Source organism: Oryza brachyantha, chromosome 7, assembly GCF_000231095.2.
Source record: "Oryza brachyantha chromosome 7, ObraRS2, whole genome shotgun sequence".
NCBI lineage: Eukaryota > Viridiplantae > Streptophyta > Magnoliopsida > Poales > Poaceae > Oryza > Oryza brachyantha.
Window position 1 is genome coordinate 4614464 of NC_023169.2, and position 16554 is coordinate 4631017.

Consider the following 16554-nt stretch of genomic DNA (forward strand, 5'->3'; position numbering starts at 1 on the left):
TTTACATGCACGCGGGTGAGAAACGTCTTGTACGCTAGGTATGAAAGTTTGACTCGTAGTACCCTGTGAAATCCATATGAAATTTCTAGGTATGGGTGAATATAACATGGTCCAATTGAAATTTATATGAAAATACTCAGATTGCCGTGATCTCATTAGTCACAATGCACAAACAACATTGACCAAGCAATATTAAACCTCCATTGATTTTTCTGGAAGGCATATTTTGATTTAAAAAACAATCATACTTTGCAGAATGTGATCAACAATTAGTCATGTAAAACTGTGCCTACCGAATAAAGACCATATCAATATAGTCGGATTTCAATGTGCTTTCACATAATGCGTATATGTTTTACAGCTATCACGATTATATTTTAAGAGAAATAAATACATGGTCAAAGCTTACTCTGAAGACCATTTTAAACTCCGAAACATCATTTTAAATTGGTATAAAGGGCTTATTTGGTTTGCTACCATGTCAAAATGTTGGTAATGCTAAATCATAGGCAAGTTTTTGGTAATGCCAATATTTTAGTAACATGTGAGTTACTGGCAAATATTGGCTACACACAAAACAATGACCAAATAACTATTCAAATTGCAAAATGCAGGCCAAATTTTGGCTTCAAACCAGACATGCCCAAAAATCAATGGATATAGTAATATACACAGGGAACAATTAAGGGTTGTTTGTCTAATGGCTGTTGAGTCCAAAGATGCAAATAGAGACAGCAGAAATACAATCTGGCATTTGCATTAGCAGATGCTTGCATTTGCCTAGAACTGGAAATCGATCAAAAGGAAGTGCTCAACTAGACATCAGGTAAATTATCCGCAAAACTGTTACATCAGTAGAATCTCACAGCTAACCAAGATAGTTATTTCAATCACAGTTCAGTAACAGCTGGCAAATCAAAAACTGCCTATGCAACTTCTTAAGACTAAATTTTCTATATAATGTCAGAGATATACTTCACCATCCAAGGGTTATGAAAGAAACAACATTTCAGTCCATCAGTCATTCAGTCGTCATCTCTCTTTGGCTTACGGTACGTCTCCTCGATGTGCTTGGCCAGGAACATGTACGTGTTGAATAGCCTCTTGACATTAGGGACGTTGTAGTTCTGAGCTACGTAGACACCACATCCCATTCCAACCAACAACGTAAAGCTTGTCCTGAACAAACCCATTGTGACAAAACCTAGCAAATTGCAACAACCATATATTGGTTACTGTCACCCACAAAACAGATTGTATAATGCAGTGAATAAGTGATTGTGAGATCACAACAAAACATTGATAAGAAATTTTACTGCCAAATTTTTCTTTCAAGCTGTATAACGTAAACAAATCTGATTAGGCATACAATTAAGTAACACTTGCTTCAGAAAGACTTAAAACAATTCGTACAAGCTATAAATTTGTTAGCATTGGCAGAAAACAATCAAGATATTTATACAATCTGTGGGAGCTAAAACAAACTCCACGATACACCCATAAAACGAAGTAGCGCTGATTTAGCTTCCCAACAAGACTTAAAACAATTCCTACAGGCGTTGCCTTCAATAAGCATGTTATGCCTGGCCGGGTAGATGTAATGGCACAATCTGTCAGGCATAACACTGAACATGCCCAGAAAAAAAATATTTGTTCTGTTTCTCCGAAATCATTCTAAATCACTAAAACCATGCACAACACAGTGTCACAGTACATGCTCCATCCTTTCGAATTTAAAGGTTGTTTAGTAAATATTAATGTTAAGGTAAAAAATTCCCTCATCATATCAGTGATCAATTTTTAAATTTTGAATTGGTTGGATTCTCTTCCCAAGCAGAAACTGTGTATTGACTAGGCCTCAATGCTGTAATAGACTCATACATCGCCGTTCAGGATCTCACCCAGCCAAAGATATAACATTAATTTGAATGCAGTCGAAGAGAGCTAACACAACAACAATAACAACAGCAAAAAGTGATGTGCAGTGCAGATCGATAGGGATTTTGCATGGATAGAACAACAACAGATTCTTTTCCAATTATTGCCATGTCTACTGGATTTAGAAGCCCTACTGGTCTTGGACTACTGCCAAAGGAGCGAGCGCCAATGGGAAGGTTAGCAAACAACACATTTGAGATGGAAAATTTTCAGCAACTTCATACAAAATAGTTTCTGTGCACTGCAGTGATCACGAAACAGGGGGCGGATCTATCGTGGGACATGGGGGTTTAGAGTTAAACCCCCAAACTTTTTGGGGGCAAAAGAACCTGTTATTAGTCTCCCTTAAGGTTGTTATTAAGGCAAATCAAGCCAGATCCAGAAGAGAACCTAACTAGGGTTCATGACGCAGATTCATGAAGAGATGAGAAAAGAGGATATGGTGGATGGAATGGATGCTCACCGGTGAGGACGAAGAGCGACAGCGTCCCTGCTCGCGGGAGATCGGCGCAGGCGGCGGGTGAAGCCGGGAGGAGAGGAGGAGGAGGAGGAGCCGGTCCTGGGCCGCCGCAAGGGAGAGCGCGGAGAAGGGAGCTCGCCGGCCGGAGGCAGTACGGGAGAGAGATGACGGAGAAAAGAAAGAATGTATCGAAATAATAACTTTATTTTTCGATTTTCCATGCCAACGTTTAACCATTCGTCTTATTTAAAAAATTTATAAAAAACTTTAAAAAATTAGTCATACATAAAATACTATTTATATTTTATCATCTAGTAAGAATAAAAATATTAATCACAAAAAAATTTCAAATAAGACGAATAGTCAAAATATTATTGTATCGAAAAACTAAAAGACGGTCTTATCTCGCGACAGAGGTAGTGCTACGTAGGAAAGGATTGAGATATTAATTTCTTCGGTATGCTAATATTGTTTTAGATTTAGATGTGAAATTTACTTAATATTTAAATAAAATGGGGCGACGTGAAACCGATATACCATAAAATCCATGGTCACATGCCATATATCAATTACTTGTGGTTTTATACAATTTTCATGAAATTTACTGTAAATAATATGGCTTAAGTATAGATTTTTCCAACAAGTTTCGTATATAAATGAACTAGTATAAAAATAATATATTTCAGTTGATACTTTATTCAATTAGTAGAAAAAGGTTCCTTGGCTGAATATGGTAAGAGAAAACAAATAAAAGGTTAGTCTCTAACCACACTTATGTTGGCAACCGGGCAGGGCCAGGTTAGGCAAGAACGCCCTTGGCCCTGACCAAATCGAAATTAGGGCGAAATCGTTCCTCGGCCCAGATGGATCCCCACACCCGGACGGGCCCCAGCGACCCCGACAGACGTTGCACACACAGAGAGAGCGAGGTACATACCGTCAGACAGGGAGAGGGAGAGAAGACCGCTGACCCGGCCATTGAGCCGACCCGCCGCCGTGCTGTCCCAACCAGGCACGTGCAGCCCGATCGTCACGGAGCCCACCGCCCCGTCGTTGCGCCCAGGCGCCCGGCCGTCGCACGTTGCCGACGATGCTGCCGAGACGATGAAGCCGCCACCTATTTGGGGGACGGGGAACGGGGAGTAAGGAGGGGTCGAGAGTAGAGATGGCAAGGGGGGAATTCCCCATCGAGGTGACCACCGCGTCTCTGTCCCTATCAACCTCGATGGGGCTATATTTTAACCCATCCCCGATCATCGTGGAGAAAAATTCCTCGTGGGTTTCCCCGACCCCGTACCACGCTGGACGAGGAGTAGGCGCATGTTGCGCGACAGTGGGTCGCAGCCGCGAGCAGGGGGTTGCCGCGCCAGCGGGGCCGCATGTGCGGGCGGTGGAGGGCTGGTGTGCATCAGCATCGGTAGGCGATGGCATGCAACGGCGGGCGAAGGTGTGGCGTACCGGAGGCCTGGTCGTAGGGGTGGAGGGGCGGCATACCGACGAACAGAGGCCGAAGGAGAGGCAACGCACCAGCGGACGGAGGGGCGGAGGGGCCGTGCACCGGCGTGCGGAGGGGATGGCGGAGAGGTGGCGCACTGGCGGTCAGATGGGCGGCGCGCGGGAGGCCGGTCGAAGGGATGGCACACCGTCAAGCAGAGCAGCTAAATGCTCTCCAGTCCTCCACGCTCACACTGGTGGATAGTTGTCTGCTAGGGTTTTTGCTTTATATACCATTTTATTGGGCTTAACTTGTTGGGCCAAAACATATACGAAGTCTATATTGGGTCCCTCTACAGCGCGGGGACGAGAAGTGGTGCACCGTCCCCGTCCCTGTCCCCGTCATCCCTAAGGGGCATGAATTCCGGACCATTTAATTCCCATGGGGTTACATATTAACCATGCCCGTCCTCTAATGGGTGAATTCACCGCGAGGAATCAATGATCGGGTCCTCGTTGCCATCTCTAATCGAGAGGAACATACTGAGTGAAAGAGGGAGAGGGAAAGAGGGAGAGAGAAGCTATGGGCCTAGGGTTTTGATAGATCTCTACTGGGCTTTTGTTCATGGGACTTAATTTTGCTGTATTTAAAAAGTTTAATAGACATCCTGGGACCCAGCGGCTACAAATCCGACCCCACCCCGCCCCAACCCAAATCGGGGCCCCGGCCCTAAATCCCCGTGAGCCAAATTGCCCCCCTCCCCATAGGGGCAGGGCCTCAGTCCCACAGGGGAAATTGCCAACCCTAACCACACTCGTACGATAAATTGCTCATAACTATTATGCATTATACTCTCGTTTATTAATAAGTTACTAACATTATTGAAATCTTTATAATTTTTAACACAAATTTACTGTTTACTACCATACAAAATATTTATCACCATGTTTTTTTTCTTATTTTTTCATCAATTGTTATTTTTGATAACGATATTCCCCACTAATGGTTACACCTAAACACTAGCTCATGGGTTATATTCTATAGTTTATACTCCCTCCATATTTTTTTACATGACGCTGTTGACTTTTAGGTCTACGTTTGACCATTCGTCTTATTCAAAAAATATATATAATTATTAATTATTTTGTTATAATATGATTGATTATTATAGAAACTTTAATTATGCATTATAATTTTGCATATTTGGATATAAATTTTAAATAAGACGAATGGTCAAACGTGATTCTAAAAGTCAACGGTGTCATACATAAAAATATGGAGGGAGTATTATTTATGATTTTTATCCGAGTTAATGGTAACAATTGCTCATAACATCCACACTACTGGACTAGGTTTTAGAACTTAAGATATTTTTTTTAAAAAAAAACTAATCCATAATGTTGTGATGCAAATCATCATATAAAAATTATATAGTATTTTTATAGATAAACAGGAGAGTAACATTTGTTATAAATCTGATTATTATAGTGCATTATAGATATTTATCAAGTGATATCAAATTTCTCTAACTTGATAAATGTACAACAAAATACAACAACATTGTTAAGGAGATCTACAAACCATAAATATTTTACAACAACTAGCAAATACATCATGAGAACATATTTTATTATGGATTTAATGAAACTAGTGATATTATAGATGTTGGCATATTTTTAATTTTATAATATTGATGATAACAAGGTATTCTATTATTTTATAAATCAACTAATTTTTTGAACTCAATTATGAAATTCATCCAATGCGTCGTAAAAAGCAGAGGATTACACATAACCAAATACATATAACTAATATCATATTGTCGATAACCATTTTTTTATCTCGTAGAGATAGTGAGAAAGGAAACCAAATCAATATATTGATCAGCACGGCAAAATCTGCTCATTGATGAGTGCCAAAGTGCGAACCCTAATCTGGCATTGCAATCAGAACCTTAGGGTATGTTTAATGGTAGAGCTCAGTATTGACTCTGGTCTGATTTATGTTAGCAAACAGAGCATATTTTATATTAGTACGTGCAAAAATAGGTTTAGGTATGATTTATTCATTAATACAATTAAATAACTTTTACTACATTACTTTTCTTTTTATTCACCTTTATTCTATTCATGACACTAGTTTATTTATCATGCATTAGAGGTTGATAAAGATATATTTCCACATCCACACAAGTTATGCAATTGCAGATATTTTGAAATATTTTATTTGTCTTATTTTTTTAGTCATATAGATATAACTTAATTTATTTATTATAGGTAAATATTATTTTCTAGACGTTACATACCCAAATAGGTCAAGATATATGTCACCATTCAAGGGCCAAAGGTATCATGTTCCTGAACGGAGAAATGGACCTCCTCCAAGTAGAGAGCAAGTGTATTTCCATCAGTGTCACTCAAGTGCACGCAATGTCATTGAGCGAACATTTGGTGTGCGGAAGATGAAATGACGAATCCTTTTAAAGATGCCTACATATCCCATGGACAAGTAAGAAATGATCATTGCTGCAACAATGTGTCTCCATAACTTTATATATCAGAGTTGTACATCTAACAAGTATTTTTGTAGGTGTGATCATGATTCAAATTATGTCCTGACCATACTTACAAGATATGTTGTGTCACAAAATACACCTAATACGTTTACGCCACACTCTAGTGACAGATCCATAGATATATTTTGTGATAACTTAGCAAGCACATTATGGCAATCAAGATGAAAGTTCTCATATCATTGTAGTTGCCATATTTTTATAAGAATACAATAATGCTATATTTTTATAATAACTTAATTTATGAGTGGACCGATGTAATGGATATGTCATATCATGCAAATGCAATGTATTTTTTATGTGGTTTAACCTTGTCTAAATACAAGTTTTTTCCCACATGTTAAGTGTACAAAAATTTAACACGTATATATGGCAGGTTACAATATTATTGAATTTTACATTATGCCACATGTACAAATATGTAAAAATTCGAACCTCTTGCTACGTTAGGGGTAGTATTGACAATTTATCTCAAAAACTCATATTAGAAACCAAATTTGTTGTTTTAGCCAAACGTCCTACCAAATTAATTCTGATTCTATCGTAAATCTGATTCATGGAGAATCAAAATCAGAAACACTGAAAACCAGAATCTAAATCCTTACCAAATGGGGCCTAATTTAGCAAGACACTTGCAGATATACTAGCGCAAATAAAAAAAAATCATAAGCCTCAAGTACAACTTGCCCTACATTTCCAAATATTTATTACTGAAGAATACTGACCGAAAAATAACAGAAAGATTAATGCTAAAGTCAATTTCTTGCAAATTTTCCTGCAATGATCATCCTTTCCATAAATTATTCACATTACGAATCATTAGAGAACAACATCTGATTTCTCTTCAAAAAATTCTTCAATTGAGCACATTGGATTCCTAAATTCATAATAAATATACGCACCATCAAGATTAGGAAGCAAAGAGATAAACCAGCGATTAAGAATTGATAACTTTAACAACGCACGAAAATGGCATCGAGCAAACTTAAATAGCACATATATATTTCAGCCACCTAGCATAAATGCAAGTGGAAAATAATGCATCTTCTGAATTCTTGATGTAGCTTCAAATTTCCTGAAGCTCACTAATGAATATAAACCGCGCATGCACTTTGATTACAGGAAACATCTTGCTGCAAAATGACAGTCTAAATCTTATTGGTGCAGCGGAAGATGACTGATCCCATTGTCTACGAAATTAAACCTCCTTTAAAACACAAGAAAACCTCCTTCCGGTTTCCTAATCAACCACCATGCAAATGTTGCAGAGTTGAGTCCAACCAACTTGCCATCACCGAGTACAATTCTAAATCAACAGCTATGCAAATGTTGTGCATTGGATGAAAACATATAGATTGTCAGGGAGTTTATAAAACAGTTAGATATTGCACCAGATCTTGAGCTGACAGAAAAGTATGTACAGTAATTACCAGATTTGAGTGACGGGCCTTAAGAAAACTCAATGTTGCACCTCTCTTCAATTTTTAAACTGTGTCCTGCAGATTTATAACAAGAATTGTATTATTCAGTATTAAACACAACCAATTATCTGCAATTAGGAAAGATCTGCACTGATTTACAGACACATTTTTTAGCGAATAAAGCATAAAACAGTTTTAGAGTTATACGAACTGCTACTTTTTTACATGGGAAGAACACTTGCAGCTCATGACAAATGATTGAGAATGTCAAAATGCAAAAAAATGAAAATGTAGCTGACAAGGCGTTTGTGCCTTCCGCCAGAATCCTTCATAGATGTACCACTACTTGACTCCCCCAGACATGCATACTTCTTTTTTTTTCATATAAAGGAATATAGCAAAACATTTTTATTTCGAACAATATGAAATAGGCATGGGATTAAAAAATTCTAACGCACTAAGGATTTCACTTATGCTGCTAGCATCAGAGCTATGTGTTTTTGGAGTATGTTTGTCAAGATTCTTGAAACAATTATATTGTCCTAACCTGTGTATGTACTTCAAGATATTATTAATCAAGGACCGTACAAATCTTTAAATTGCATGGTACTAATAATTGACATAGATGGTGTACCGTAGACCTGAAAGTTTCTGCCATCATTAGCGAAAAGTTAATTATCTTTTGGCAATGTTTCTCATACTTTCAGCAATCAACAGTACAACTTAGATGCATCTATCTGGCAATCACCAGTATAATTTAGATGTGTATATCTGGAAATTATAATGCAATAAGCACAATGAAGAATTTCAGAATAGATCTAGACATCTAGTTGGGTACAGTTATAAAATTCATGCCACAAAAATGTCATGTCAGATCGTCGATGTTCAGTTCCTGATCAAAATAAATAAGAGCATTAGTCTCCTATAGTCGTTGTAGAAGCCTTCTTGTGCTGCTTGTACTCACCGTTCTTCTGAAGCCTAGCTTCCTTTTGCTCAGAAGCTTTCAGGTCTACAGTACACCTCTGCCTTGCATGCTTTTTCTCTGACCTTGACTACACTCAAATTAGTAAGCATTGCCAAGTGTACGTGGTCATAAATATTAAAATATATAAAGTTTTGCTAGAAAATTAGTAAATACTTATGGTAATTGTTCACAAAGATTCAACATTATCTTCAAGTTCTTGAAATTTTCTGCCAGCAATCAGAATGTGCAAATTTGTATAAAAACAGGAAAATGCATTAGAGATTACAGATATAATTCTGAATCCGAACAATGGCATTCTAATGTTAAAACCATCAGCAGTATATGAATGTCCATGTACTGAAATCAAAATATTAAAACTGTAACTGTTGTCACAGTGTCACACCATCAAGTTTTGTAGAAACGTGACTATGCCAGCTGCAGAACAGCTGTCATGGGCATTGGGCTGAGAGGCCGAAGGCCATAAGCCCAAACACTGGCGGGGTGAACAGTGCCGAGGGTACTGTGGCAGCAAGGTAGGAGATAACATATGATTAGATCAAGTTAGTTCCTTATAAGGATGGATTGTATCATTATTTATATAACATGTGGTACTGTAGCAGCAAGTTAGGAGATAGCATATGATAGGGGATAGTCTCCCTCGATCTGAATTGTATCTTTATTTTGGAAGTAAATTTCACAAAACTATAGATAGTCTGATCAAGCTATTACAAAACTACAGATTTGACACAATTTTTTTCACAAACCTACAGATTTAAGACTTTGTATCATGAAATTATAGATTTATATTAATTTTATCACAAAACTCTAGTTTTCGTAACAAAAATATAATAATTGAACTCTAAAATATGTAGTTCTTTGATAGTTTTACCACTAAATCTTTAGTTTTGTGATGCAAGTCCTTAAATCTATAGTATTTCGAGAAATTTGCTGCTAAATTTGTGGTTTTGTGATACACAATCTTAATTCTGTAGTTTGTGATAATTTGGTCAAATTACCTGCAGTTCTGCAAAATCTACTCTTATTTCAGTAAGTAATGCATCAAGATTAATCTAGTTCCCTTCCTCTAATGTTCTTCTCACCAGTCTAAATTCCCCTTGCCCTAGCAGCCGATGCTGCCTAGCTATAATCCTCGATGGTTATCCCGTCATAGCCTCAGGTCGTGACAACTTTCAGATTAGGATATAAGATATGATTATACCAGGTTAGTTACTTAGGGGTTAAGTCACTCCATCTATATAAGGATGGATTGTATCTTTATTTCTGTAAGCAATGAATCAAAATTAATATAGTTCCCTTCCCCTAATGTTTTTCTCCCTAGTCTAAATTCCCCTTGCCCTAGGAAGCGATGCCGCCCGGCTATCCTCCCAACGGTGGTTATCCCATCGTGACCTCAGGTCGTGACAATAGCTTTGCAGTTGAAGGGAAATTTGGTGTCATTACCTGTTCTTGCAGACAAATCTGTGGTGTCGATTCCAACAGCATTGTCCATTGCAGTAGGCTGAGGCACAGTGATCAGTAAGACAGTAACCACCTGCATACATGCATTACCACAGTTTGAGGAGAAATATCGATAGACTGCTGGCAATATCAAGCTTGAAAGTTAGCCAGTTATCTCAGGCCTGATAAAGTGTTAATACGTCCGAGTGTTATTAGGAGATTGGCGACATGGAAAGCTTCTATTGTCTTACCTTTGCTTACTAATTTAAAGCATCAAATACTGTTGGGGGCACCAAGAATCAGCATGATAATTGGAAAGTAAAGCTAAAGAATGGAAAACAGGTATAATCTGCCTGAAAGGCATTTTGCTGTACTGTGGCTTGTACTCATCTAATGCATAATTTAGCAATCCCGCTCCATTTAGCTAGGTTAATAAAAGAAGAGCACCCACACAACCATATTAATTAAATTATAGTACTGATAAGAAATGTACCATGTATGAACTATGAAGTCTGAACAAATGGACATGAATGTTGAGAAAATGAGCAGTTTTGCCTCAAGATTGAGCACTCAATCCATAATTTACATGAAACGTTTTCTAAATAGCAAATGTGCTTTTACATTATAGTGAATGGAAAAGATGTAACTGGTTCACCAATTTTAATATACCTCTTACATTCAAGCATTAATTCCTAATAAGAACCCCAGCCTCTTTTCAGAGGCTTTCTAGTGCCATGGGAAAAAAACACATCACTCAACATGTTTACTATCACCACAGGACCAATAATAGGGATGCAGCTAAAACTATAGGTCACTCAAATCAGTAGAACGTGAATACTATCAGAATTAATTTTCATGATTCAGTCAACTACATGGGAAAAAGGGAAAATAATAGCAGTTTAGAAGATGTCAACCAACTGAAATAGTAAAAAGAGAATCCTCTTAATGCCGGGTTTCGTACAGAACCAAGTCTAAAACCCTGCTAGGCTGCATTGACACCCTTAGCCGTCATTCATAATGCCAAACAGTCAGAAGATTTCGGTTCTGATAGAGGTAATCCAATCAGGATACCAAAATCATATACAAATTCAACAACTGGAGATGATTTCCATGGGCAATTTATGGTCCTGTAGTTCTCACAATACAACCATGAAAAAAATTGGTCAACATTAAGAAATTACTAACTTACTGAACAAGTCCTATATCTGATTTGGCAGCACAATCCAAATCATGAAATTTCTAATGGAGAAGTACAGTCTAAGAAGGGACAATAAAGTAATGGAGGAGAGATGGATGGGAGAAAGCAAACCTGGAATAATGATGGCAGATGACAACTTTGCTGTTGTGTGGTACAGTCCATCAACAATGAGGATACTGGCCTGAGCTTTGTTAATGTCGATGAAGATAGGAAACTGAACCTAACTCGGTTGGTTGAGCGAAGATCAGACGGCATGCCAGTGGCACCCAATGAGTGATCAGGAGAGGGATTGGGAGAGATAGCTGGACAATGGGATGATCCGGATGGAATATTCTGATTGATGATGATGATGATGGTGGTGGTGGTGGTCGTGATGATGATGATGATGAATAGGGTAGGCTGCAGCCATGCAACCGCATGGCCCACAGTTATGTAACAATGCTCAGTCAACCATCATGAGCGGTCAAAAAAATTTCACCAGAAATCCTCACAAGAACACCTAGCGTCCTTGAAATGATGAAATCGATACAAGTCACGGACAATTATCTCCCTGCCTGTGGCTTGACTTATGTACTTGATCGCTTCATGGCAATCCTCACAAACACGCAGATTCTTGAAGATTCGAAGTGGAGTCCCACTTGGAGTGCTGATGATCCCAAATGCGATGGCCAACTTCTCGCTGTGGAACATAAGAGCTGTTTCCCTCTGTTCCTCCTCTACATCATGGACAACAAGATCAGTTCTACTTGTGTAACCAATCTCCTTCAGTCTCTCCACTAGCTTCTCCAAGTAAGCATAAATTTCAGTCGATTGTGGGTGTGACGCATCCCCTGCAACAAATGTATGCACGGTATTCTTCAGGTGGATCCAAGATTGACCAGGTTGCTTCCTGACCTTTCTTTCCCGCATTGCGACTCTGAGCTCAAAAGTGTCACGCCATTTGTTGTTGGTAGCATACATGTTTGATAGCATAACATATGATCCAGCATCACATTGCTCCAAGCGAAACAAATTTTCAGAAGCCAATTTTGCATAGGCCTTGTGCTGGTGAAGTCGGCAAGCCGACAGTAACGTCTTCCAAACAATAGCCTCATGATTGATGTTGTTTCCCTCAATGAAGTTCTTTGCTTTGTCGAGCAGTCCAGATCGTCCATAAAGATCAACAATGCAATTGTAGTGCTCAATGCTTGGAGCAATTCCATACTCCTCTTGCATCTGCTTAAAGTAAAGCTCTCCTTCACTGACTAATCCAACATGGCTACAGGCAGATAGAACACCAACAAGGGTAATCTCGTTGGGTGTCATCTTTTCTACTCTCATTCTTTTGAAAAGCTCAATAGCCATCCTTCCTTGACCGTGAGATGCATAAGAGCACAGCATTGAAGTCCAGACAGCAACATTTTTGGTGCAAGCTGTGTCAAAAATGCTACGAGCATCTTCAAGGTTGCCACACTTAGCATACATGTCCACAATGGCAGATGCCAATGGTGCATCCAATCCGTACCATAGCTTCTCCACACAACCATGAACTTGTCTTCCTTGCTCAACCATCCCAGCATTTGCACAAGCTGCAGCTACACTAGTGAGGGTGAACCGATCAGCAATAGCCCCTTCACGCAGCATCCTACGGAAGAGCTCAAGAGCTTCCTCCTCCCTGCCATTCTGGACATACCCAGTAATCATTGTGCTCCAGGCAAAGTTCATGTCTCTGGTGAGTGGTGACCAACGATCAAAGACTGACACAGCTGCCTCCAATAAGCCACATTTGCAGTACATGTCCATGAGAGAGCTCTGAACAAATGCATCACTCTCCAGTGAAGCAACCAAAACACGGCCATGGAGCTGCCGACCCAGGTCTGGCAATAGAAGCATGCCGGCCAAGGCAAATGCAGTCGAGTATGTGTAGTGATTGAACACTAATCCAGTTTTTGTCATTTGACGCAGGCAGTTCAAGGCCTCGGTGGCATGCCCACTCCGCATCAGGCCACTGATGATCGTGTTCCAGCTTGTAGTGTCACGCAGCGGCGAATCATCGAATAGCTGCATCGATCCAAGAATGTCACCGGCCTGTATGCTTGCACTGATGGCGATGTTCCAGGTGACGGCGTCTCTCTCGGCCATTGCTCCGAACAACCGCCTGGCACGCTCCAACTGGCCGCATTTGGCGTACATGTCAAGAACAGCATTGCAAAGCACCACGTCCAGATGCACCCCATTCCTCAGCATCCACCCGTGAACGCGCTTGCCAAACTCCACATCACCGATCCCCGCGCAGCACCTGACGACGGCAGCCAGGACGAACGCGTTCGGCATGGCTCCACCTTCGGCTAGCATCTCCCCGAACGCGCGAATGCCTTCCGCGTACCGGCCACGGCGCGCGCAGCCCGCGATCGTCGACGTCCACACAGGCGCAGTCCTCCTCGGCGTTTCGTCGAACACCCCGCGAGCACCGTGGAAGTTGTGCCATCTCACTAATAATCGCAAAACCGACGCGCTCTCGTGGGGCGCCAAAGCTACGCATGCTTCGAGGGCTCCCCCGCGGGCGGCTCTTCTTCGCCGGAGTAGGGCCGCAGGACAGAGACAAGAAAGCCGGCGGCGAGAGCAGCCTCGCCGCAGCTTTCCTCGCCGCGCAAATCGCGAGTCCGTCCGTCCGCTGGCCGCTGCCGAAGACGTGGCGGCGAGGCGAGGCAACGCCGGGATCAAGGCCGCGCGCATGGAGGCTGTGGCGGCGAGGCGACGCCTGCCTAGAGCGCGCAGCAGGAGACGAGTGCGAGAGACGGCGATGGGGCTGCCGCGAGCTGGAATGGAAGACTGGGGCCCCGTTCGTTTGCCCCCAACTGGATTAATTTTTCGCACACACATTTCCTAAAGTATATTTTTTTAAAAAAAATTTATATTTTAAAAAAAATCATATTAATATATTTTATAATTTTAATAATTAATAATTAATTAATTATATACTAATCTATTACTATATTTTCCGTGCCAAGGATAAGCTATCATAGCCTCTTCAAGCCGAACACGGCCTGGGAAGAGTTTCTACCGAGAGGGCTTGTCAACGAAGCCACGTTTAATCAAGTCTGTAGCGAGCGAATTTTCTTTATTTTTAAAGCATTTTTTATTTGTTAATCTTAGAAATAACCCACGTGAAAGTTACTTTTAAATTATACTAACTTAGCTAGCATGGCAGTGTTTTTTAGACATCATATTACTCAGTGGCGGATCTAGCCAACGAGATTAGGGATGTCTGAAGAGTTTTAGCCATTCATTTCTATTAATCTTTGTCATAAAATTTTAGAGAGTCTTCGTGGGGCTCTAATATCTTTAACGGGAGTAGCGGAAGCCTCCGTTGCCCCCATGTTGGATCCATCCCTGTCATTACTTACCCACACGTTGGTGTCATGTTTATTATTTGACCACGTTAGGTGGGGGCGACTTGAAGAAAAATGTGTTTGGATTTAGAAATAAGTTTAGTAAATTATGATGTGTTAAAAGATTAACTGAATTTTATGGTTATTAATGGTATAAATAAATAAATTAACTAATAAAATTTAAAAATATAATTTAGAAACATGAGATAATGAATTTGTACGTACAAAATTTTCGCAAAAGCCATGCGAAAATTTGGTAATAATATAGTAAAAAAGTGCAACCTTAGTTTTAAAATTTAAAAAGGTAAAAAAACTAATAAAAATTCGAAACGAGCTAAGCAGTGGGAGAAGGGAAGTCATGACCTAGTCAGGAGTTGCAAATGTTTTCAGCCGCAACTTAAAAAAAATAATAAAATCCTTATATGATGAGCAAAGCAAGTAATAACAGGTGTAAAGCGGCAATAAATATTGGTGCGTGGTGTGATTTACACAAGCACACCAGAAATATCACTACTATCTTAAATACAAGTACATTTTTTGAGGGGTAATTGGGGAGATATGATCTTGTCACAAGGAAGGAATAATTTAACAACCCCTCCTTTATTTTTTATTCCCTCTGTCTGCCACCGCCATAAAAAAAAATAATTTAACAACCACTCTTCTCATCCCCCTTCTTTAGTAGCCGCGTTCAGCAGACCACGTAAGTTACCTTATTCTTCTCGTTTTTCGTACGCATATTTTTTAAACTGTCAACGGTGTTTTTTTAAGAATTTTCTATAGGAAAGTTGCTTTAAAAAATCATATTAGTCTATTTCATATTTTTAATAATTAATAAATCATGTACTAATCTATTGCTACGTTTTTCGTGTTGGGTAAGTTAACTTACCCCCTCTACCTAACGAATGTGGCTCAGGAGGCCGAGCTCCCGTGGGTGAAAACGAGCAAAGAAGCAAACGCTTTTCGGGCTTATTGTCACATCAGCCACAGTAACAGAAGGGAACTATCAAGGTTTAGAAGAGAGATGAGGAGAGGAGGTAACAACGTCAAGTGCCTCGCCATCCATCCAAATGGTGATGACGTGCGCCCTCTACGTGTCTTGATACCAGCTACCTAGGTAACAGAGGTTGATACCCTCAGGTAGTAGACAACTAAATATGGGTAAATGGTACATAGTACCCCAGAACCAAGCTTAGTACCTATCGGTGCCACCAAAGATGGTGCACCCATGACATACCCATAGAAAACATCAGTGAGCAGTGGGACAAGTTAGCGAGGAGCATGATTGGTAAGACAAACATGGAGATGGTTACTAGATGCTATCGTGTACCTCCTCTCCATGTTAGGATCCATCTCCACCAACTCCCTTAAGCCCCTGCTGCTGCGGTAGCCACCTAACTTAGGCATGCGTGGAGAGGTTAGGGATCTTCACTATGACGAGGGTGAAAGAGAGCAGGGAGTTGAGGAGGAGAGGAAACATGAAGGGGACAAGGAAAGAAGATGGGGAGGCTGCTCACATTAACCATCTCATCCTCGGGAAGGGACACAACCATGTGGTGTATATGTGTTTGATCTTTGTTGTAGCTATTATGTCTACTCAATTTTCCAGCTATTGAAAATAGTAAGGAATATATAATCAAATTGAATAAGAGATTATTATGATTAGTTAACATGGTAAACTTTATGGATAAATTAAATAAGATATTTTTGTGATTGATCTATACATATAAAGTTAAATGA

At 40.0% G+C, this 16554-nt stretch overlaps 1 pseudogene; it reads right to left on the reverse strand.

Moving 5' to 3' along the window:
- Positions 1-7382: 7382 nt before the first annotated feature.
- On the reverse strand, positions 7383-16221 carry LOC102709477 (annotated as a pseudogene).
- Between the last annotated feature and the right edge of the window lie 333 nt (positions 16222-16554).